This window comes from Bubalus bubalis, chromosome 21 (assembly GCF_019923935.1).
Source record: "Bubalus bubalis isolate 160015118507 breed Murrah chromosome 21, NDDB_SH_1, whole genome shotgun sequence".
Lineage (NCBI taxonomy): Eukaryota > Metazoa > Chordata > Mammalia > Artiodactyla > Bovidae > Bubalus > Bubalus bubalis.
In genome coordinates, this window is record NC_059177.1 from 4,788,781 (window position 1) to 4,812,584 (window position 23,804).

General features: G+C 39.9%; 1 long non-coding RNA gene across 1 annotated transcript in view; it reads right to left on the reverse strand.

Moving 5' to 3' along the window:
- Positions 1–21,964: 21,964 nt before the first annotated feature.
- LOC123330943 overlaps positions 21,965–23,804 on the reverse strand; it is a 77,905-nt gene continuing 76,065 nt past the window's right edge. Inside the window, exon 3 of the long non-coding RNA XR_006547237.2 lies at positions 21,965–22,753. This is a non-coding gene — a long non-coding RNA (uncharacterized LOC123330943). The remainder of the gene's footprint in view (positions 22,754–23,804) is intronic.

Consider the following 23,804-nt stretch of genomic DNA (forward strand, 5'->3'; position numbering starts at 1 on the left):
CTCAATCTTGGTGCCATTATAAGACAATCATGTACCATGATCCATAATTCTAAACTGGAAGGCATTCCCTTTTCCTTACAATTAGAAGGTAAATAGAATTGAGCATATATATGTGATTTAAAATAATCATAACTTAAATGATTTTTTCTCAGAGCTAATAAAATAATTAAAATTTCTCAGACACACAGATATCTTTTCTCAGTAATTCCATAGAGAATCAAGTGCATTATTGACTGTCTTCAACTTGTAGTGAATCTTAAACTCTGTCTCAAATTATATCCAAGAGATTTGGCTTGTAATTCTGGTCTGGGGTTTTAAAAGTCTGCTGATGTCCCTACTGCCAAGTTTTAATTACTTCCTGCAGGGGGTCCTTCTCCTCTCAGTCCCTGAGATTATTCAGAAGAGACACATCTGCTCCATACTAAACCGAAATGAACTTCCAGCCACAAAGATTTTTTTCTCTCTCACTTTATTTTTTCCCCTCCATCCACTGAAGAATGAGGTCTGTTTTCTTTCAAAGCACTTGCTTTGCCTCTGAAACAATAAAAGCCCCTTACCTATCTTCAAAAATCCCCAAGAGAACTTTTCTTGATATAATCTTAGAAAAGTGAGAGGTTTCATCTGTACATAATGACTGAGGTTAATTAAATAAAACTCCATGGCCAGATTTGCCTGGAAAACTGAGAAAATGGTGTATCCTTTGCAACCTGGTTCATCTTAAGAAGTAAGTGATGGACTCTACTACAACAGAAGGGCTAATTAAGCTGGAAACTCACTATTTACACCCCAACACTGTTTGCAGACAAAGTACTAAACAGTTAGGCACAGGCAATTAGGAAACAGGAAACGCCAAAAGGCGTTAATTGTTTCAAAAACAGAATCATTACAAGGAAACTTGTGAAGGAGGGGTGGGCAAGGGGTAGAGTCATAAAGCTAGAATTCACTGAGCATTGGGAGAGGGAACTTTGTCAGAAAAGACTTGTCCCTTCCTGGCTGGGGGACTGTGGGCAACTCATTTTAAATCCTGTGGCTAAAAAGAAGAGAAAAGAAAAACAAGCAAACAAAAATGAAGACGTGCAGAACAGACATGTGCACACAGAGGGGAAGAGGGGGGTGGGACGAATGGGAAGAGCAGCACTGACGTATATACGCTGCCACGTGTGAACAGCTGGCTAGCGGGAAGCTGCTTACAGCACAGGGAGCTCAGCTGAGCGCTCTGCAATGACCCAGAGGGGCGGGATGGGGGAAGGTTCAAGAGCGAGGGGATATATGTATACATATAGCTGATTCATTTTGCTGTACAGTAAAAACGTAACATTGTAAAGCAAGTATACTCTAAAAAAGAAAGAAAACAAAATCCTGTGGCTCGGTCTCCTTATTTCTAGATGGGAATGATATAATGACCACGTTCAGGTTTATAGCTAAAATATGATATACATAGCTTTTTTCTTTTTTTTTTTAACGTCTTACTTTGTATTGGGGTATAGCCAATTAACAATGGTGTGACAGTTTCGGGTGAACAGTGAAGGGACTGAAGATATATATAGCTTTTGATAGCCCTTTGAAAACTGCCTAGTGCATAGCAGATCTGAGCTTTGGATTGTTTATAGCTGTCCCCTCTGTTTGCTTTGGATTCTTTCTTCTCTATCAAAGCCTGCCTTCAAATGACTGGTCATGGTTTCTACTTCAGACCCAGACACCAAAAAGCCACGTGGAAGCCCTTTGTGCAGAGATGGGCTTCAAAACAAAGTGATGGCTTTGGACCAGCTTTTGGCCGAGAGACACTCAAAGGTTAGTCTGAAGGTCTTTGCTCAGAGGCATTTCTGTTTTTTCAGAAAATACACCAAACTCCTGCCTGACTCATGATGCGAGGGGGCAGATGCCTAGCAGCCAGTAACAGGCCCAGGAGACTTAATCCTCACGCTTTGCATCTCACATTCCATGTCCATCTTCCATTTTTCCATATGGCTCAACTTCAGGGCATCAGCTCCAGAGAACAATTTTGGGGTCTCTTTTGGGGGAAGAAAGCTAACCTGGCTTATTAGGGGGAGAAAGGGGCCCAAGTTTATAAATGATTTATATAAAGTCTTCGTTAATGATTTGGTTCAATTTTGATTTCTGCATTCAACTAGCTTGTGGAAAATGCTATAGATGTTATTTTCCCCATATTCACTATTTTAAGAAAATCTTGGCCAAGATTTTATCATTTTCATATGAGGGAGGTGAGAGTAAGAGGAATTTCTGATATGTATAGAAAAATATAGAAAATAATCAGAGATTAGCTCAAAAAGACATATAGAAATTTGGAGTATGTTTTTATTTTAGGCCTGGATCGAAATAGATGCACTCTCAAAATCCATCATTAATTTCTTTCATGAAAAGAGATCTCTTTATACTTGTCCTTTCCTTCAGAGAATTCCATGCTAAGGTGGTTTTGTCTGTAAATTTTTTAATGTTCATCCTAATGAGAGGCAGTGCCACTTTTCCTCCCCTGGAGTAGAGCCTGATATTTCTGACATTTAACTTGTATTTTTTAACTTGATATTTCTGACATTTAATTTATATGCAGAGTACATTATGCAAAATGCTGGGCTGATGAAGCACAAACTGGAATCAACATTACCAGGAGAAATATCAATAACCTAAATATGCAGATGACACTACCCTTATGCTAGAAAGTAAAGAGGAACTAAAGAACCTCTTGATGAAAGTGAAAGAGGAGAGTGAAAAAGCTGGCTTAAAACTCAACATTCACAAAACTAAGATCATGGCATCTTGTCCCATCTCTTCATGGCAAATAGATGGGGAAAAAATGGAAACAGTTTCTTAGGCTCCAAAATCACTGTAGATGGCGACTACAGCCATGGAATTAAAAGACGCTTGCTCCTTGGAAGAAAAGTTATGACCAACCTAGACAGCATGTTAAAAAGCAGAGACATTACTCTGCCAAGAAAGGTGCATCTAGTCAAAGCTATGGTTTTTCCAGTAGTTATGTATGGATGTGGGAGTTGGACTATAAAGAAAGCTGAGCACTGAAAAATTGATGCTTTTGAACTGTGGTGTTGGAGAAGACTGTTGAGAGTCCCTTGGACTGCAAGGAGATCCAACCAGTCAATCCTAAAGGAAATAAGTCCTGAATATTCATTGGAAGGTCAGATGCTAAAGCTGAAACTCCAATACTTTTGGCCACTTTATGTGAAGAACTGACTGGAAAAGACTCTGAGGCTAGGAAAGATTAAAGGCAGGAGGAGAATGGGACAACAGAGGATGAGATGGTTGGATGGCATCACTGACTCAATGGATGTGAGTTTGAGCAAGTTCCAGGAGTTGGTGATGACAGGAAAGCCTGGCGTGCTGCAGTCTATGGGATTGCAAAGAGTTGGATACAACTGAGCAACTGAACTGAACTGAACTGATCTCTATTGGATAATTGAGGTTTGGGGGAAGGGCGGTTTATATCTGTCCATATAACCAAATTAATATCTTAATGTTTTATTGTATATAAATGTTTTTTCTAAATAAATGCAATTGGCATGTACCAAGGAAAATGTCAATAACGTGTAGGAATGGAAAGGTGTGTGTGTGTGTGTGTGTGTGTGTGTGCGCGCGCACGTGATCTCAGTTGCTCAGTGTTGTCCAACTCTACAACCCCATGGAGGTTGCAGAGGATTCCAGGTTACTCTGTCCATGGGATTCTCCAGACAAGAATACTGGAGTAAGTTGCCATTTCTTATTCCAGGGGATCTTTCCAACCCAGGGATCGAACCTGCATCTCTTGAGTCTCCTGCATTGGTAGGCAGATTCCTTACCACTGTGCCACCTGGGAAGCCAGCAATGGAAAGATAGGGGTATATAATTACATCTGTTCTGAGAGCCCAGCAAAGACTTGTGATTGAAGATTGGATTTGTTTTTCATGGAATATCAGCATTTATGTCACTATGATATGCATTCCTAATGATCAGATCACTTGCCATTACATTCATGCATTGTTTTTACTTTTTGTTTGTTTTTTGAAGTATCAAGGAGGGATTTGCAACAATTTAACAACAATTTACAGAGCAGTCTTAGTGATTTATAAAAAGGAGTAACAATATAGCGTGGCAGGTTTAATGTGTCTCTATGTCATCTGTGGTTGATAGGCCTTGTCTCTCACTTTTGGAAGGTGACCTTGTTGCCTAAAATGCAGTGATGGTTAAACTTTAGTCGGCACAAGAATCACCTGGAAGCTTGTTAAGGCACAGATCCCTGAACCCCATCCCCAGAATCTGAGTCAACAGATCTGCATGATCTGAGGATCTGCTTTTCTAATAAGCTTCCAGAGGATGCTGCTGCTGCTGTTTCTGGACCACACGATGATGCTCACCAGTAGTAAGATGAAAAAGTCAGATCTGCCTACATCACTGAGAGCCTAACTTATCTTAGGAAAAGGCTTCCCACAAGAAACCCCACTGCTCTGTACCAAACACCAAGCAAATGTGGAAGGTGATTCCACAAGGATTTCAGAGAGAAGGGTAAGTGCATTTCAGGACTGTAGCTTTAATAGGCCCGAAGTCATTCATTCATTTGCTATATATCAGTATCAGAAACTTCAAACAAAAAATTAAAATGTGACTTGGGTAGAGAGAAAAGCCTTGTTTGCTCTTTCTCTATCTCCCTACTCACAGGATGGAGCACATGCCCCAACCCATTAAGAAAAAAATATAGGTTTTCCCAGTGCTTTGAATAAATGAAATCCATCTCATTACCCTTACCCCAGTCTGAAACAACCACCACCAAATGTACCATCTCATTTTGCTTTGTATATTAAAGAGCTGGAGAAACCGTAAATAGTCCAGGAACAAAATTGTTTTTAATTATGTATACTTTTGGAATTTGCTCCCTTAGAGGAGGTGGGGGACACTGGCCACCGCATCTGGCTATGAGTGCTCCCTCTATCCCTCTCTGTCTCTCTCTCATTCTCTGCAGGCTACAGGCTGCAGATTTTACAATTCCTCCCTGCACATCCAACCCCTTTATTCCACAGACTTCTGTGGAATCTGTTAAGCCTGTGTCATGTGGTTTACTGGATTGAAATACACTCTCTATTAATGTGTAGTATTTTGGAAGACAAAAGAGGAACAAATACTATATCTGCTTGATAATGAAAATTGACAAAGTGTTTTTTGAAATAAAGAGCTAGACTCCTCTTACACACACACACACCCCCCAAAGTTCCTCATTGCTCACTCTGAGGTCCTCTGTCCCTCTTTCCACTCTTTTTAGTCTTATTATTAAGCTTGGTGGCTTGATTTCAAGAGAGATCCCAGAATGTCTAGCATCCTTGTGTTCTAGAAGCAAATGTATCCACAAAGCACACTAGCTTTAGAGTCACACACTTGGGTTAAAATTCTGGCTGTGCCACATTCAAACGACATGAGCTTGGTCAAGGCACGTAGTTGAGCCACGTGACTTAAATCCTCTTTGCTTCAGTAAGATGGGGATGAAGGGAATGATGATCTGTGCCTCCCAGCTGTGGGGGTCGGCAATGCATGTGAGCACTGAGCACAGCATCTGCACAAATACTCAACGATTCATAGTGGTTCTCATTTTTTCTGCGTGTTCGGTTTTCTTTCTCTCCTGCCATTTTCTATCTCCATAGAGATGAAAATCTTTTCTTGGCCACTAGGTGGAGAAAGCAAGCCTTCTACAGTATTTGAATTAAACAGGAGGCCAAATCATCCTGACCTAAATACTACATTTAAGGTAGAGATGATTTTTTTTTCCTTCCTCTTCTTTAGAACTTCACAAAGCATTAACAGGGGATCTGGAGACATGTCTGGGGAATTTTTGAGCAGTTCACAATGAAATGTTTGAGTTTTGAGTGTGGTTCTGCCTCGAGGCACTAGATTTTACCCAGGAAGAAGTCCACAATTCAGCTTTCCAGGACATTCTCATCCTCTGTGCCCTAATCTTCTTTCTTAAACATTTTATTTTAGGTTGAAATATAGTTGATTAACGTTGTGATAGTTTCAGGTGTACAGCAAAGCAATTCAGTTATACATATATGTGTATCTATTCTTTTTCAAGTTCTTTTCCCATTTACATTGTTACATAATACTGAGCAGAGTTCCCTATAAGTCCTTCTTGGTTATGTATTTTAAATACAGCAGTGTGTACATGTCAAACTCTCTAACTATCCCTTCCCTACCACTCTTCCCCTCTACACTGTAATCATAATTCATTCTCTATGTCTATGAGCCTGTTTCTGTTTTGTATAATAAATAAGTTCATTTGTACCATTTCTGCTTAGATTCTGCACGTAAGTGATATCATAATGATATTTGTCATTCTCTGACCTATTTCACTCAGTATGACAATCTCTAGGTCCATCCATGTTGCTTATGCCCTAATCTCTTCTCACCTGCATTTCAAACAGGGACATGCTCAGTACATTTTTCCCTCCAGGGTATTATATATCTATTGACTCCCAGGGACCTTTGCATTTTGACATGAACTCTCTTGATAAGTTATGTTTCTTTAGTCTGATAAGAGTAGTAATGGGAACCCATTGGACCTACTTCACATAACTGTTGCAAGGGTCATTTAGCTAATACCTGTGCAATCATACGTGAACTTTACAAATACAAATAAAACATTAATGTTGAAGAAATAAATTTCTGCTTTTAAAAAGTTGAGAGTCCAAAACATTCTTGAGAAAGAATCAGCTTGCAAGGGGATGTGGCTCTCCTTCTAGGTAAAGCCCCTGGGACCCTCTGCACGTAAGCTCAGGTAATGTTCCACACTTTCTTGCCTTATATTCCTCATCTCTCCATCTCACCTGTTCCCAAAGTCTCTTCATTTGCTGCCATACCCATTTTTACCCTCCCAGCACTGATCCTCCGAATGAACAACTATTTGCAATATTAACCCATTCTATTCATTGGCATCTCCCTGAGAATTATCCCAATTGGCTCCAAAACATTGCAGCTACACCTATATCCTTAACCCGACATTCAATAATTTGTGCTGTTTCAACAAGTGCCTCATGATCTCTGTACAAAAATATGTTCTGGCAAGAAACATTCAAAAAATTTTCCCTTTCATCCATACTTTCAGTTACAAATTTTCTTCTTTCCATGATGGAAAATAACCAAGCTGCATGCCAAATGTTTAGCCTGTAATTCATGTAATTATATTGCAAAAATATTCATCTCCCATTTGCCTTTCCACTAGTGCTCTTTACAGGCACTTTTGTTGTTGTTTTGGTTTCCTGTGTTATTTGAGGAAGGAAAAACCCAGGGAAAAAATTTGAGTTTACTTTCAGTAAATTTCCACTCTAGGATCTGAGTTTCCTTCAAGCAGCCAAGAGCATGGCAGGAGCCCTGGAATGCTATTCCATTTAAATGTGGTCTGAAATAGCACACTTATTTCCACTAAATTTACTTTTAATGCATCTCATAGAAAGATCACTTTGCATAATACACATATACACACACACAAGCTCCATGAGCCTAAATATAGGATACAAATGTAAATTCCATGCTTCTTCCTTACAAAATTTTCTGATTATCAGTTTATATGTCAGTTTGCAATCACTGTGTCCCATAAGCATAAGATTATTCATATATGATACTACATATGTTATAAGGAGCTTCCCACCAAATAGACTGAGACATAGCTTTGAAAACAAGCAGATTATCAGGAAGTACACATAACGTGGGTAGGTGAGCGACACAGAAATACAGAGAAGAAAAACACAATAGAGTGGGCTGCCGTATAGATAACCAGAGCTTAATACTGGGCAGAAACTCTGAAAGTGATGTAAAACACAGTCCTTAGTATTAACAGGTAAAGAATGAGGAAAATGGGGTATTTATATCCCTATACCTGTCAGGCCTTGGTTACTGACTTGTGGAGGAGGCATGATCTTAATTCTTAGCCCTTTCCATAGGCCTTGAATGTGAAGTCCTCCAACAAAGATGCAAGTGCTGGCCTTTGGAAGACAGGCTGTCAAACACAGAAATGAAAGAAGCAAAATGAAAAGGGTAAAGGATTGATCTGTTATGCCAAATTATTAGCAAAAAGAATGCTACTCATTTATCACAATTCATGTTCATGCCTACATTTATATCAAATCCCCAACTAAGGGCTTCCCTAATGGCTCAGAAGGTAAAAAATCTGCCTGCAATGCAGGAGACAAAGGAGATGAGGGTTCGGGTCAGGAAGATCCAAACCCTAGGTTGGAAAGATCCCCTGGAGGAGAAAATGGCAACCCACTCTGCTTCATGGATCACAGCCTTGTCGTGGTGATAGGGCTTACATAACTCAATGAAGCCATGAGCCATGCCTTGCAGGGCCAACCAAGACAGATGGGTCACAGTGAAGAGTTCTGACAAAACGTGGTCCACTGGAGGAGGAAACGGCAACCCACTCCAGTATTCTTGCCTGGAGAACCCATTGACATGAGTACACGTATGAAAGGCAAAAATATATGACACTGGAAGATGAGCCCCCCAGGTTTGCAGGTGTCCTATATGCTACTGGGGAAGAGCAGAGGGCAATTACCAATAGCTCCAGAAAGAATTAAGCAGTTGGGCTAAAGCAAAAACAATGCTCAGTTGTGGATGTGTCTGGTGGTCAAAGTAAAGTTTGATGTTGTAAAGAACAATATTGTGTAGGGACCTGAAACATTACATCTACGAATCAAGATAAATTGGATATAGACAAGCAGGAGATGGCAAGAGTGAACATTGACATCTTAGAATCAGTGAATTAAAATGGACTAGAATGGACAACTTTAATTCAGACGACCATTATGTCTACTACTATGGGCATGAATCCTTTAGAAGAAATGGAGTAGCCCTCACAGTCAACAAAAGAGTCTGAAATGCAGCACTTGGATGCAGTCTCAAAAACAACAAAATGATCTTGGTTTGTTTCTAAGGCAATCCATTCAGTTTCACAGAAATCCAGTTTCACAGTAATCTTCCCAACCCAGGGATTGAAACCAGGTCTCCGGCATCGCAGGCAGATTTTCTACCTGCTGAGCCATCCGGGAAGCCCTTAGTTTGGGGATTTGATATAAATGCAGGCATGAACATGAATTGTGATAAATGAGTAGCATTCTTTTTGCTAATAATTTGGCATAACAGATCAATCATCTACCTTTTTCATTTTGAATCTTTCATTTCTGTGTTTGACAGCCTGTCTTCCGAAGGCCAGCACTTGCATCTTTGTTGGAGATGCCCCACAGTAATTACTGCCCCCCAGTAATCCATTACTCCGCCACAGTAATCCACAGTAATTTCATCACTGATGCCAAAGGAGCTGAAGTTGAATGGTTCTGTAAAGACCTAAACACCTTCTAGAAAGTGAAAGTCACTCAGTCATGTCTGACTCTCTGCGACTCCATGGATTATACAGTCCATGGAATTCTCCAGGCCAGAATACTGGAGTGGGTAGCCTTTCCCTTCTCCAGGGGATCTTCCCAAGCCAGGGATCGAACCGTGGTCTCCTGCATTGCAGGCAGATTCTTTACCAATTGAGCTATCAAACACCTTCTAGAACTAACACCAAAAAAGATGTCCTTTTCATTACTGAGGATTGGAATGCAAAATTAGGAAATCAGGAGATACCTGGAGCAGCAGGCTAGTTTGGCCTGGAAGTACATATTGTAAATTCAGGTTTAAATTGAAGAAAGTAGGGAAAACCACTAGGTCATTCTGGTATGACCTAAATCAAATCCCTTATGACTATACAGTGAAAGTGATGAACAGATTCAAGGGATTAGATCTGTTAAACAGAGTGCCTGAAGAATTATGGATGGAGGTTCATAACATTGTATAGGAGGCAGTGACCAAAACCCTCCCCATGAATAAGAAATGCAAAAAGGCAAAGTGGTTGTCTGAGGAGGCTTTACACATAGCTGAGGAAAGAATAGAAGCAAAAGGCAAGGGAGAAAGGAAAAGAGATACCCAACTGAATGCAGACTTCCAGAGAATAGCAAGGAGAGATAAGAATGCCTTAAACAAGCAATGGAAAGAAATAAAGGAAAATAATAGAATGAGAAAGACTAGGGATCTCTATCAAGGGGACATTTCATGCAAGGATGGTCACGATAAAAGACAAACAGTGGAGATCTGATAGAGGCAGAAGAGATTAAGAGGAGGTGGCAGACTTGAATAACTCCAACTCTACCGGAAATCTGACCAACCATTCTCTATTGGTTACATTTGTGGAAGGCAACCAGATCAAGGACTCTGGGCAAATATTACTGTTCAATTTCTATCCTTTATAATTTTCAGATTTGCTTTTATTATGTACATATATTACTTAAAATAACGATAAAACTAATTTAAAATGAATAAAAAAGAGGTGGCAAGAATACACAGAAAACTATACAAAAAAGGTCTTAAATGACCTGGATACCCATGATGGTCTGGGCACTAACCTAAAGTCAGACATCCTGGAGTGTGAAGTCAAGTGTGAAGTATTACTACAAGCAAAGCTAATAAGGTAATGGAATTCTAACTGAGGTATTTAAAATCCTAAAAATGGTACTACTCAGTTCAGTTCAGTTTAGTCACTCAGTCATTTCCAACTCTTTGCAACACGATGGACTGCAGAACACCAGGCCTCCCTGTCCATCACCAACTCCTAGAGCTTGCTCAAACTCATGTCCATTGAGTCACTAATGCCATCCAACCATCTCATTCTCTGTTGTCCCCTTCTCCTCCTGCCTTCAATCTTTCCCAGCATCAGAGTCTTTTCTAATCAGTCAGTTCTTCACATCAGGTGGCCAAAGTATTGGAGTTTCAGCTTCAGCATCAGTGCTTCCAATGAATATTCAACACTGATCTCCTTTAGGATTGACTGATTGGATCTCCTTGCAGTCCAAGGGACTCTCAAGAGTCTTCTCTAACACCACAGTCCAAAAGCATTAATTCTATGGCACTCAGCTTTCTTTATGGTCCAACTCTCATCCATACACGATTACTGGAAAAACCATAGCTTTGACTAGATGGATCTTTGCTGGCAGAGTAATGTCTCTGCTTTTTAATATGCTGTCTAGGTTGATCACAGTTTTTCTCCCAAGGAGCAAGGGTCTTTCAATGTCATGGTTGCAGTCACCATCTACAGAGATTTTGGAATCCAAAAAAATAAAGTCTGTCACTGTTTCCACTGTTTTCCCATCTATTTGCCATGAGGTGATGGGACTAGATGACATGACTATAGTTTTCTGAATGTTGAGCTTTAAGCCAACTTTTTCACTTTCCTCTTTCATGTTCATCAAGAGGCTCTTTAGTTCTTTGCTTTCTGCCATAAAGGTGGTGGCATCTGCATATCTGAGGTTACTGATATTTCTCCTGTCAATCTTGATTCCAGCTTGTGCATCATCCAGCCCAACATTTCTCATGATGTACTCTGCATATACCTTAAATAACCAGGATGACAATATACAGCCTTGATGTACTCCTTTCCTCATTTGGAACCAGCATGTTCCATGTCCAATTCTAACTGTTGCTTCCTGACCTGCATACAGATTTCTCAGGAGGCAGGTAAGGTGGTCTGGTATCCCCATCTCTTTAAGAATTCAGTTTCTTGTGATCCACACAGTCAAAGGCTTTGGCGCAGTCAATAAAGCAGAAGTAGATGTTTTTCTGGAACTCTCTTGCTTTCTCAATGATGGCAATTTGATCTCTGGTTCCTCTGCATTTTCTAAATCCAGCTTGAACATCTGGAAGTTCTCTGTTCACATACTGTTGAAGCGTGCTTGGAGAATTTTGATCATGATTTTGCTAGGGTGTGAGATGAGTGCAATCAGGCAGTAGTTTGAACATTCTTTGGCATTGCCCTTCTTCAGGATTGGAATGAAAACTGGCCTTTTCCAGCCCTGTGGCCACTGCTGAGTTTTCCAAATTGCTGGCATATTAAGTGCAGCACTTTCACAGCATCATCTTTTAGGATTTGAAATAACTCAACTGGAACTCCATCACCCCCACTAGCTTTGTTCATAGTGATGCTTCCTAAGGTCCACTTGACTTCGCATTCCAGGATGTCTGGCTCTAGATGAGTGATCACACCATCATGGTTCTGGGTCATGAAGATCTTTTTCGTATAGTTCTTCTGTGTATTCTTGACACCTCTTCTTCTGTTAGGTCCATACCATTTCTGTCCTTTAATGTGCCCTCTTTGCATGAAATATTCCCTTGGTATCTCTAATTTTCTTGAAGAGATCTCTAGTCTTTCCCATTCTGCTGTTTTCCTCTATTCCTTTGCAATGATCACTAAGGAAGGCTTTCTTATCTCTCCTTGCTATTCTTTGGAACTCTGCATTCAGATGGGTGTATCTTTCCTTTTCTCCTTTGCCTTTCACTTCTCTTTTCTCAGCTATTAGTAAGGCTTCCTCAGACAACCGTTTTGCCTTTTTGTATTTCTTTTTCTTGGAGATTGTCTTGATCACTGCCTCTGTACAATGTCATGAACCTCCATCCATAGTTCATCAGGCACTCTGTCTATCAGATCTAGTCCCTTCAATCTATTTGTCACTTCTGCTGTATAGTCATAAGGGATTTGATTTAGGTCATATCTGAATGGTCTAGTGGTTTTCCCTACTTTCTTCAATTTAAGTCTGAATTTGGCAATAAGGAGTTCATGATCTGAGCCACAGTCAGCTCATGGTCTTGTTTTTTCTGACTGTATAGAGCTTCTCCATTTTTGACTGCAAAGAATATAATCAATCTGATTTCATTATTGACCATCTGGTGAGTCCATGTGTAGAGTCATCTCTTGTGTTGTTGGAAAAGGGTGTTTACTATGACCAGTGGGTTCTCTTGGCACAACTCTGTTAGCCTTTGTCCTGCTTCATTTTGTACTCCAAGGCCAAATTTCCCTGCTACTCCAGGTATCTCTTGACTTCTTACTTTTCCATTCCAGTCCCTGATAATGAAAAGGACATCTTTTGGGGGGGTGTTAGTTTTAGAAGGTCTTGTAGGTCTTCATAGAACCATTCAACTCTAACTTCTTCAGCATTACTGGTTGGGGCACAGACTTGGATTACTGTGATATTGAATGGTTTGCCTTGGAAACAAACAGATCATTCTGTCATATTTGAGATTGCATCCAAGTCTACATTTTAGACTCTTTTGTTGACTCTGAGGGCTAATTCATTTCTTCTATGGGATTCTTGCCCACAGTAGTAGATATAATGGCCATCTTAGTTAAATTCACCCATTCCAGTCCATTTTAGTTCACTGATTCCTAAAATGTCAATGTTCACTCTTGCCATCTCCGGTTCGACCACTTCCAATTTACCTTGATTCATGGACCTAACATTCCAGGTTCCTATGTAATACTGTACTCTACCACACTGGACCACACCACTTCCATCACCAGTCACATCCACACCTGGGATTTGTTTTTGCTTTGACTCTGTCTCTTAATTCTTTCTAGAGTTATTTCTCCACTGATCTCCAGTAGCATATTGGGCACCTACCAACCTGGGGAGTTCATCTTTCAGTATCATATCTTTTTGTCTTTTCATACTGTTCATGGGTTCTCAAAGCAAGAATGATGAAGAAGTTTACCATTGCCTTCTCCAGTGGACCATGTTTTATTAGAACTCTCCACCATGACCCGTCCATCTTGGGTGGCTCTACATGGCATGGCTCACAGTTTCATAGAGTTAGACAAGGCTGTGGTCCATGTGATCAGATTGCTTAGTTTTCTGTGATTGTGGTTTTCATTTGTCTGCCCTCTGAGGGATAAGGATAAGAGGCTTTTGGAAGCTTCCTGATGGGAGAGACTGACTGTGGGAGAAACTGGGTATTGTTCTGATGGGCGGAGCCATGTTCAGTAAATCATTCATCCAATTTCCTGTTGATGGGTAGAGTTGTGTTCCCTCCCAGCTGTTTGACCTGAGACCAAACTATGGTGGAGATAGTGAAGATAACGGTGACCTCCTTCAAAAGGTCCCGTGCAGGCACTGCTGAACTCAGTGCCCCCGACCCTGCAGCAGGCCACCGCCAACCCAGGCCTCCACCGGAGACTCCTGGACGCTCACAGGAGTGAGTGATACATTAAAATGTCAGCCAATTTGGAAAACTCAGCAGTGGCCACAAGACTGGAAAAACCAGTTTTTATTCCAATCCCATAGAAGATCAATGCCAAAGAATGTTCAAACAACTGTACAACCGTGCTCATTTTGCATGCTAGTTAAGGATATGCTCAAAATTCTTCAAGCTAGGCTTCAGCAATATGTGAACTGAGAAGTTCCAGACATACAAGCTGGATTTAGAAAAGGCAAAGGAGCTAGAAACCAAATTCCCATTGTTCACTGGATCAGAGAGAAAGCAAAGGAATTCCAGAAAAACATCTGCTTCATTGACTACACTAAAGCTTTTTTGACTGTGTGAATCACAGCAAAGTGTGGAAAATTCTTGAAGAGATAGAAATACCAAACCAGCTTAATTGTCTTCTGAGAAACCTGATGTGGGTCAAGAAGAAACAGAGCTGGACATGGAACCTCTGACTGGTTCAAAACTGGAAAGGAGTAAGACAAGGCTGCATATTGTCACCCTGCTTATTTAACTTATATGTAATGTACATCATGCGAAATGTTAAGCTGGATGAATCACAAGCTGAAATCAAGACTGCCGGGAGAAATGTCAACAATCTGATATGCAAATGATACCATTCTAATGGTAGAAAGTGAAGAGGAACTAAAGAGCTTCTTGAGGGTGAAAGAGGAGAGTGAAAAAGCTGACTTGAAACTCAACATTAAAAACACTAAGATTATGGCATCTGGACCAATCATTTCATGGGAAATAGAAGGGGAAAAATTGGAAGAAGTGACTGACTTTATTTTGGGGGGCTCCAAAATCACTACAAATGGTGACTGCAGCCAAAAAATTAAAAGACACTTGCTCCTTGGAAGGAAAGCTATGATGGACCTAGACAGTGTATTAAAAGCAGAGACTTCACTTTGCTGACAAAAACATGTATAGTCAAAGCTATGGTTTTTACACTATTAATGTACATATGTCACACAAAATTGAAAGACACTTGCTCCTTGGAAGGAAAGCTATGATGGACCTAGACAGTGTATTAAAAAGCAGAGACTTCACTTTGCTGACAAAAGCATGTATAGTCAAAGCTATTGTTTTTACAGTATTAATGTACATATGTCAGAGCTGGACCATAAAGAAAGCTGAATATCAAAGAACTGATGCTTTCAAACTGTGGTGCTAGAAAAGACTCGAGAGTCCCTTGGACTGCAAGAAGATCAAACTAGTCCATCCTAAAGGAAATCAACCCTGAATATTCATTGGAAGGACTAATGCTGAAGCTGAAGCTCCAATACTTTGGCCACCTGATGCAAAGAGCCAACTCATTGGAAAAGACCCTGATGCTGGGAAAGATTGAGGGCAGGAGGAGAAGGGTGGGGCAGAGGGTAAGATGGTTGGACAGAATCACCGACTCAATGGACCTGAGTCTGAGCAAACTCCTGCATGTGGGTCAAGAAGAAAGAAAGTGAAGGACAGGGGAACCTAGCATGCTATAGTCCCTAGGGTCGCAAAGAGTCAGACACAGCTTACTGTCTGAACAACAACCACATCAAACTAAAATTAGATAGCCAATTATATGTCAATAAAGCTGGAAAAATTAATAACACATAACCCCCCCCCCCAAAGAAATGTTCATTGGATCATAGAGAAAGCAAAGGACTTCCAGAAAAACACATGCGGGATGTTTTCATTGGAGAATTTCTACAAAACATTTAAAGAAGAACTAAAAACAATTTTATGTGATGTTTTCCAGAAAACAGAAGCGGGAAAACACATCCCAGTGCATCTCATGATACATAATTGCTAATATCACAAAAATTAACCATTCTATGTACTAATGATATGCAGGAGTTGAAATTAAAACACAATTATCATTACAATTATTTCAATACTTAGATACACACTCTAAAAGTGTGTACTTAAAAAAGGTCCAGGTTTCGTATGCTGAAAATTACAAAATGCTGTTAAGTCAAAGAATAGAATACAAATGTTCATGGACTGAAAAATCCAACATATTAAAGATGTCAGTTCACCAAGTTCATATATATACTAAGTACAATTCCTCTCAAAATCCTAGTGAGTTTTTTTTCTCGAGACAGGCAAGATTATTATATGATTTATATGGAAAGGCACAGGTAACAGCTAAAACAGTCTTGACAAAGAAGAGTGCAGTGGAAGGCATACCTCTCGCTGATGTTAAGGCTTACCGCCCAGCTGTAGTAACTGAGCGTATGTGGTATTAGTGGTAGAACAGGTACACAGACCAACAGAACCAAACGGAGAGCCCAGAAACAGACGTGAGCAAGTGTCCAGTTGACTTTCTACAAAAGTGAGAGATAAAGTGGAGAGAACAGCCTTTTCAACAAATGATAACAGGAATAGCCAGACATCCATAGGCTTAAAAAAAAAAAAAAAAAAAGGATCATGAAATTAAAAGCAAAATGTAAACATGTAAGTTCTTGGGAAAAGCAAAATCCTTCCTCTATTTTATGCAGTGTAACTAACATAGGTCACTTCCCTGTCTCTTGAACAGTTTATTTGCCTTCATTTCTTTTGAGAAGCAGGACAGAGTTTGAGTGAGAATGGTAACAATAGGCCCCATCTTGAAGGAAGTCAGAAGCATTAAGTACATACACAGCTGATTCAGTTTGCTGTGCAGCAGAAACTAACGCAACATTGTAAAGCAACGATACTTCAATTATACAAACAAACAAAAAAATTTCAACAAAAGGCGGAACAAAAAATATAAATAAAAGATACCAGTTTATTTTTTAAAAGGTGAAATTGGAGATGAATTGAAGTGTTAGTTTTAACTATATGAAATACAGAAACTTCTATAAATTAAAAACAATGCAAAATACAGGGACATGAGGAGTAGCTCCCAATCCCTGATAAAAACTCTAAAAGTATTAGAAGTTTTCTAATATTTAATTCTGAATATTTTCTTACAATTATCACTAGGAAAATGCTTCCCAAATCCATATGTTGAAGGCCTATTAATTAAAAGAAATTAAAACCCTGCATTTTGATCACTTGCTTACACAGGGAAGTGATGGACGCTTTTTGTACTTTTTTCCCAAGGGAAGCTTGTTTCCAATCCTTTTTGCCCAGGAAATAGCATATTTGGCTTATTAGAAGAACACAACAGACACCCATCTGAGGTCTCAACTTGATAAAAGAGTGGAACTGGTTAACAACAGAAATCAGAGTGGAGCTATAAAGGCAGTAAAGATTAAATATAGATAATGTAATTATGTACTAGGAAGAGAACAATACCAACAACAATTGTGCCTCAAAATATGGATTTTCCCACTTACATTGGAATTAATTCCTGAAGTTTATAATGTAGCAAGACATGTAGCTCCCAAATTAAATATTTCCCTCCTGCCTCTGAGAAGTTTTGCTTTTAAATTAAGGATTTGTTTCCCAGAAATAAGTTGTTATTTTCAGTATCCACCAAAATCTACAAGAAAATGTGATTTATTCTCAAAACATGGTTCGGTCAATGCATTTTAGGGATTTTATATTTCCTTTGGCATCTACCCAGTAAAAATGTATGACTTGATTGCATGCATATTATGAAAGTTTAAGGTAAATTTCTATTTGTATTTTGCATAATCAACTTCATGCCTAATCCTTGATGGTCTCTTTGATTTTAGCATGATATTTCTTTTTCTGAAATGCTGATCAACTTCAAAATTATCTGTGAATTTTCCCAACTTATAAACCTTTTATTCTACTCAACTCTACTGTTATCATTGCCAACTAAGAACACATTTTAGAACTGGTATCATATTAACAACAATTAGAATTCCATTATCTGTTGTCAGTTTGATACCATCACCACTAAACTCTAAGGGTAGGAACTGTATTTCCTGGAATCCTCTTCAACGTATGGTTCCAGGCTGGTATTTGCCAATGAAAGAAACTCATGTCTGATTTGAGAGGTGGAAGCAAAGAGGAAGACATTATTACCTGCAGGCAGGTACAGCCATATGTGCAGCAAGACAAGTGAAGAGAAGTGAAGTCGCTCAGTCGGGTCCAACTCTTTGCGACCACATAGACTGTAGCCTACAAGGCTCCTCTGTCCATGGAATTTTCCAGGCAAGAGTACTGGAGTGGGTTGCCATTTCCTTCTCCAGGGGATCTTCCCAAGCCAGGGATCAAACCCAGGTCGCCCGCATTGCAGGCAGATGAGCCACCAGGGAAGCCCGCAGCAAGACAAGAGTTTACAGCAACTTCCCGGTGGCCTCCAGAATATGACCCACTTTTCAGCTAAAGCAAACAGTGGGAGCTTCTCAGTGATTCTCAAGAGTTGTAACAGCCTCTAGGAAAATGCTGAAAAATCACCAAACTTGGTGTTTCATGCTGAAATCTTGAGCATCAGTTCCTCTGACTTCTGTTAGTAGTCCCACTGTTCTTCTACAGCAGTTTTGCTGTCATTCTTCTAGCTGCCACATAAATCCATAATTCTGTATTAAATCTGTAATGCCCGGAATACAAGAGTCATTCTCTTTTCTTAACTGAACCCTAACTGATACAAAGACTTTCAAAACCTTGAAAATAGTATCCCAAATATAGCCACAAGTCCTCCTCAAGTATCCCAACTGAATTCATTAAAAAATAGTACTGTTGCATGGCGCCTGCCATGTTGCTCTTCTCTTAAGATCACTCCATCACTTCCAAGATTGCACTGCCCACAAGGATGTCCCTGGCCGCCAATGATGCCTGTTCAAAGTTGACCATCTCCAGATAGCTCTAAATTGCTGAGAGTGACATTCAAAAAACCCAGAGAGTGTCAAGACTAAATCATAATTCATGTAGAAGGGAAAAAATGCCATGGTTCCTCCATTTAAGGTCAAACTTCAACACAAACATCCAGTTCAACTTTAAGCATCAGCTCCTAAAGCCAATTTCCAGTGTTTCATAGATTTACTCATGATAATGTCAGGGAGACCTGGCGTGCTGCAGTCCCTGGGGTCGCAAAGAGTCAGACACGACTGAGCAACTGAACTGAACAGAATGTCAGCTTTAACTTCCACTGTTCATCACTTTTGCAAACTCACTGTACATGGAAGCCCTACACTGTATTCTCAGCCCTCTCTCTTGAGCAGATTTTCTGCCCCCATCCCCATTCCTCTCCCCCTGGAAGCTGCCACTCGTGGTAACTGTACTCAGAGGGGCCACACCAGTTGCAGTGGGTCCCAGCACACTGCCCCAGCCTTGAGCAGAACTTAAGCCAAAGTGCTGCTTCTACTGAGTAGAGACTATCATTTTGACTTCAGTGTTCAGAAAATTCAGGGGCAATAGTGAAAAGAAACCTTTCTGGAACCCACCCCTCAGGAACCACAAAATGGTTTAGTCTAGAAACTTTAGCCAAGGCTTGAATGCCACCGGAAGCACTTACTCCTTGCGTGTCTTGGTTAAGTCACTTAACCTCTCTGTGCGTATCCAGAAAAGAACAGAATAATAGGATTCGCACAGTGGGTTGTTATGAGGACTATTTTAATTAAGATGATACTCTTGTGTGTGTTCACACTAAGTAACTTTGGCAAAATCCCTTTGCGTTGCCTGTTTCCGAATCCCCCAATGGGGATACTATCGAGCAATTTTAGCTCTAATAGTCTATGGATGTATGTTCATTAGCATGGCTTTAATCCAATTGGAAAACAACAGCAACAGTAAGAAGTGACACTGATTTTATTCAAGGCCAGGGCAAACTGCATCAAAACCACTACCCTTCCCACTGAACTGCATGCTGGGCAGTAAATTCTGAGAGTAAATCTTGAATAGTGAAAGGAAAAAAAGTCTCTCAATTGAGAATGTTCTCTGACAGTAAGTGGTATGTAAAACTGTTATTTTTTCTTTCTAACTTCTAATGCCCTATTCCCACTTCCAACTATGAAAATTGCTAAGTGTTGACCTTGTATTCCCTGAGACCAGGGCAGCCTTCTTGATAACTGTGGTCATAATCTGATTTCTAACTGCAAACATACATCACTCCTTGCATTTTAACTTCTTAGAAGGCAGTCAGATTATTAGCTCTGTGTCGTCAAAAAAAAAACAAAAAAACAGGGGCTTATAATGTATTTTTTTCTCTCTTCAGCATGGTTTACTTGTGAATCAGAAATCTAATAAGAAGTTATAAACTGCTAAGTTTACATGGTATCCTATGACTTTGGGTATGTCAGACTTCAATTACATAAAGCACAAACCTCTCTAGATAAGCCAAGCAGAAAGAAATTTAATATAGAGAACTACATTGAATCAAAAATTAGTATAAGGGGGACTTCCTTGGCAGCCCAGTAGTTAAGAATCCGCCTTCCAATGCAGGGTACACAGGTTCAACGCCTGTGTGGTTCATGAACTAAGATCCCACATGCTGCAGGGCGACTACGTCCATGCTATGCAACTAAAGAAGCCTGCATAAGGCAAGTACTGAGCCACAAGAAGAAAGCCCCCGACCCACAGCTAGAGAAGCCTGTGTGCCGCAATCCTGACCCAGTGCAGCCAAAAAAAAAAAAAAATAGCAGAAGGACTTGGATCTTAGGCTGTGCCATGAATATCTCTCGGAAAAACACTATGGAATTAGTTCATGAGGGCAGCTATCCAGGAAGGCACTGGCCAGAGTGCCTTCAGAGTGTGAGCTCCGAAAGCAAATCCGCTTGCCGTGCCCATAGAGCCATGCCCATAGAGCCATGCCCATAGAGCCATGCCCATAGAGCCATGCCATGCCTACCAGACGTCTACTGTGAAAATACTGGATGCTCCTTCCCTGGCCTCTTGACATGCATAATCATTCTGAATTCAATGCTGTTACAGGGAAAAAATACCTCATTCCAGCTATGTCTGAGCCCCACTTTCCTGTTCCAAATCTCATAGAAGTCAGTCTGATTGGTTGAAACTAAAGACTTGGAATTGTAGCTACAAAAGAGCAGAGAAATGTAATTATTGGCTAGTCAGGCTCTGTAGTACGATGGGGCATTCTGGAAGGAGAACGAGATTCTTGTAGAAAGCTAATCCACCACAGCCAGCACAAGCATTTATGGAGGATTTTTTTTTCCTGATTGCAAAAGTAAAATGTTCTTATTAAAAAATGATAGGCTGAGAAATGTGTAAAGAAGAAAATAGTCTCTATTTATACTGAGAACATGTTAATATATATTTGTCTATGTAGAATTTTTCTACAAATTTGTCATTAAAGACTCTTACATTTATTTGTTGTTTTTTTAAGTCCTCTGCTTTTTGGGGATTTATGTTGGGGTCGCAGGGGAAATGATTTTAGTGCCTGTTTCCAATCATTCTATATTGTATTTCAAAGTATCACTTAGAAAAAACTTCAATTTTCAATTCATCTGGAGTCTCTGTTGTAAGTCAGAGCAACAATACCCAAATATTGTTTAAAAAAAAAAAAATCAACTGTTTTTATTTCCACAACAGATTAGATTCATAATCTAGCATTTTTCTTTAACTTTGCTGTGCAAAGTGCTACAAAATACAGAAAAATATTAAATGGTGTGTATAGTATTATATACTGTGTTGGCCAAAAAGCTCATTCAGGTTTTTCCATAACACCTTACGAACATTTTGGCCAACCCAATATTTTAATTAGCACATATAATGAATTGAGTGCAACATACTGAAAAACTAATGTAAGGAAGTCTGTTGACTAAAGGAAAAATGATTAAAATAAATTGTAAAAAGTAAAATTCAAGAATTTCCCTATAACCAACCCGATTTCATAAGCTTTTGATTGATATTGCAGATTTGATGCAAATATTTGTAAAACAAATAAATATTCCTGTTTCATCACTATGTATATTTGTAAAGAACCTTAGCATGAGGTAATACCTCCAAATGATCAAATCTGACACTGATTCTGCCATAATCAATGTGAAAAATACGATCTACAAATAAAATGAGTTAAAACAATGAAACATTTATTAGCTGGCTGTACCCCAGGGGTGGGGATGCGGGACTTAAAAAGTCAAGCCTGTGATACCGTCTATCGCAAACTATCTCCTGTTCTTCTTTAGGAACTGAATTGCTCGTCACCAGAATCCCCCGAAATGTTTGATTACTCAGGGAGTGTTAGGGACTGAATCTTATACCCCCACCCCTTCCAAATTTGTATGTTGAAACTCTTAACTCCGGGACTTCAAAATGTGAGTATATTTGGAAGGTCAGGCCTTTAAAGAGGTAATTAGATTGCAGCGAGGTGGTTAGGCTGGACCCTAATCCAATCTGACTCGTCTTGTAGGAGATGAGGAAGCAGTGTCAGCCTCCAGGGACACGTGTAAGGCCGAGTGAGAACACAGTGGGTATGACACCCTCTGCAAACCAGGGACAGAGCTTTCAGGAAAAACCCAAGCATGCCAACACTGAGATCTGAGACTTGGCCTCCAGAAGTATTAGAAATAAATATACGCGTTGTTTAAGCCAACTGCTCTGTGGTATTTTGTTATGGCAGCCCTAGTAAACTAATACAGGGAGAGAAAAATGAAATGTAGAATTTAAACAAATAAGTCTGATGCCCCTCTTGGTATAAAAAGTTGTTCTCAGAACTTCGCTGGTGGTCCGGGGGCTAAGATTCCGAGCTCCCGATGCAGAAGGCGGGGGTTTTATCCCTGGTCAGGGAACTAGATCCCACAGGCTTCAACTAAGCTTGCATGCCACAGCTGAAGATCCCACATGCTGCGGCGAAGACCTAGGGCAGCCAAATAAATAAAGAAGTATTAAAAAAAAAAAGAAGTTGTTCTCAAACAGGAAATTCTGCTCCCCCTAGGAGACATCAAGCAATGTCTAGAGGCTGCTTGACTGTCTCATTGCGGGGTGGGGTTAGGGTCTACTGACAGTGAAAAGCATCTCTGAGATACCCTACAATGCATAGAACAGTCCCCCTACTTCATAACAAAGAATGATCTAGCCCAAGCACTAAAGATGAGAAATTGTACTATAATGGCATGAATTTGCATGGCAGATTTGTGATTTGAGGATGAGGAGATTTAACTTTTTTAAATTTTTTGCTGCTTGGGCCTACAGAGTCATTTCTGCAACAGCTAATTATCTTGTGCCAGCCACTTTGAACAGTTAGCTAGAGGAGGTTTCACTAATGATCTCCATCAGGCCAGTTGGCCCTACCTGTGAGGAACATATTGAACCAGAGAACTTTCCACTCCACGATTAGTAGACTGGAAACATTTCCGCTATTCCATTCTCACAAAACACAGAAGGCAGAAACTAATTCCATATGTCAAATGTATCTTCCTTTAGAGATGAAGGACAAATAAGCCCATTCTTTTTACCCACAATGTACTGGACATGAATTATTAAACCAATTAATCACTGAAGTGAATTTTTAAAAGCCTTATTTAGTGACAAGGAATATTAAAACTGACTTAGGACAGTTTTTTTTTAAAGACAATGAGTCACTTGAAGCTTAACTCCTGTCATTTATATCCTCTGACATCGTTCTCCTTTTCTCTTTTCCTTTTACCCTCATCTATAACTAGTCCCCAAGGAAGAGCAAGAAAGGCAGTGATGTTAAAACCTGAGAAGGTGGATTAATGCAAGGATGCTCTGTTCCTCCCTCGATGAAGGTGGACCTCTTGCTTTTATGGGCTATTTGATGCTCTTTGGATAGAATAAGCACATAATGTTCTTTGCTTGGGGACAAATAGGGATTATGGAGGGTGCCTGGCTTGACTGACCTCTTAGAGTTCTGCATGTAGGATTTGTTTTTAAGTCCTTTGGATTTA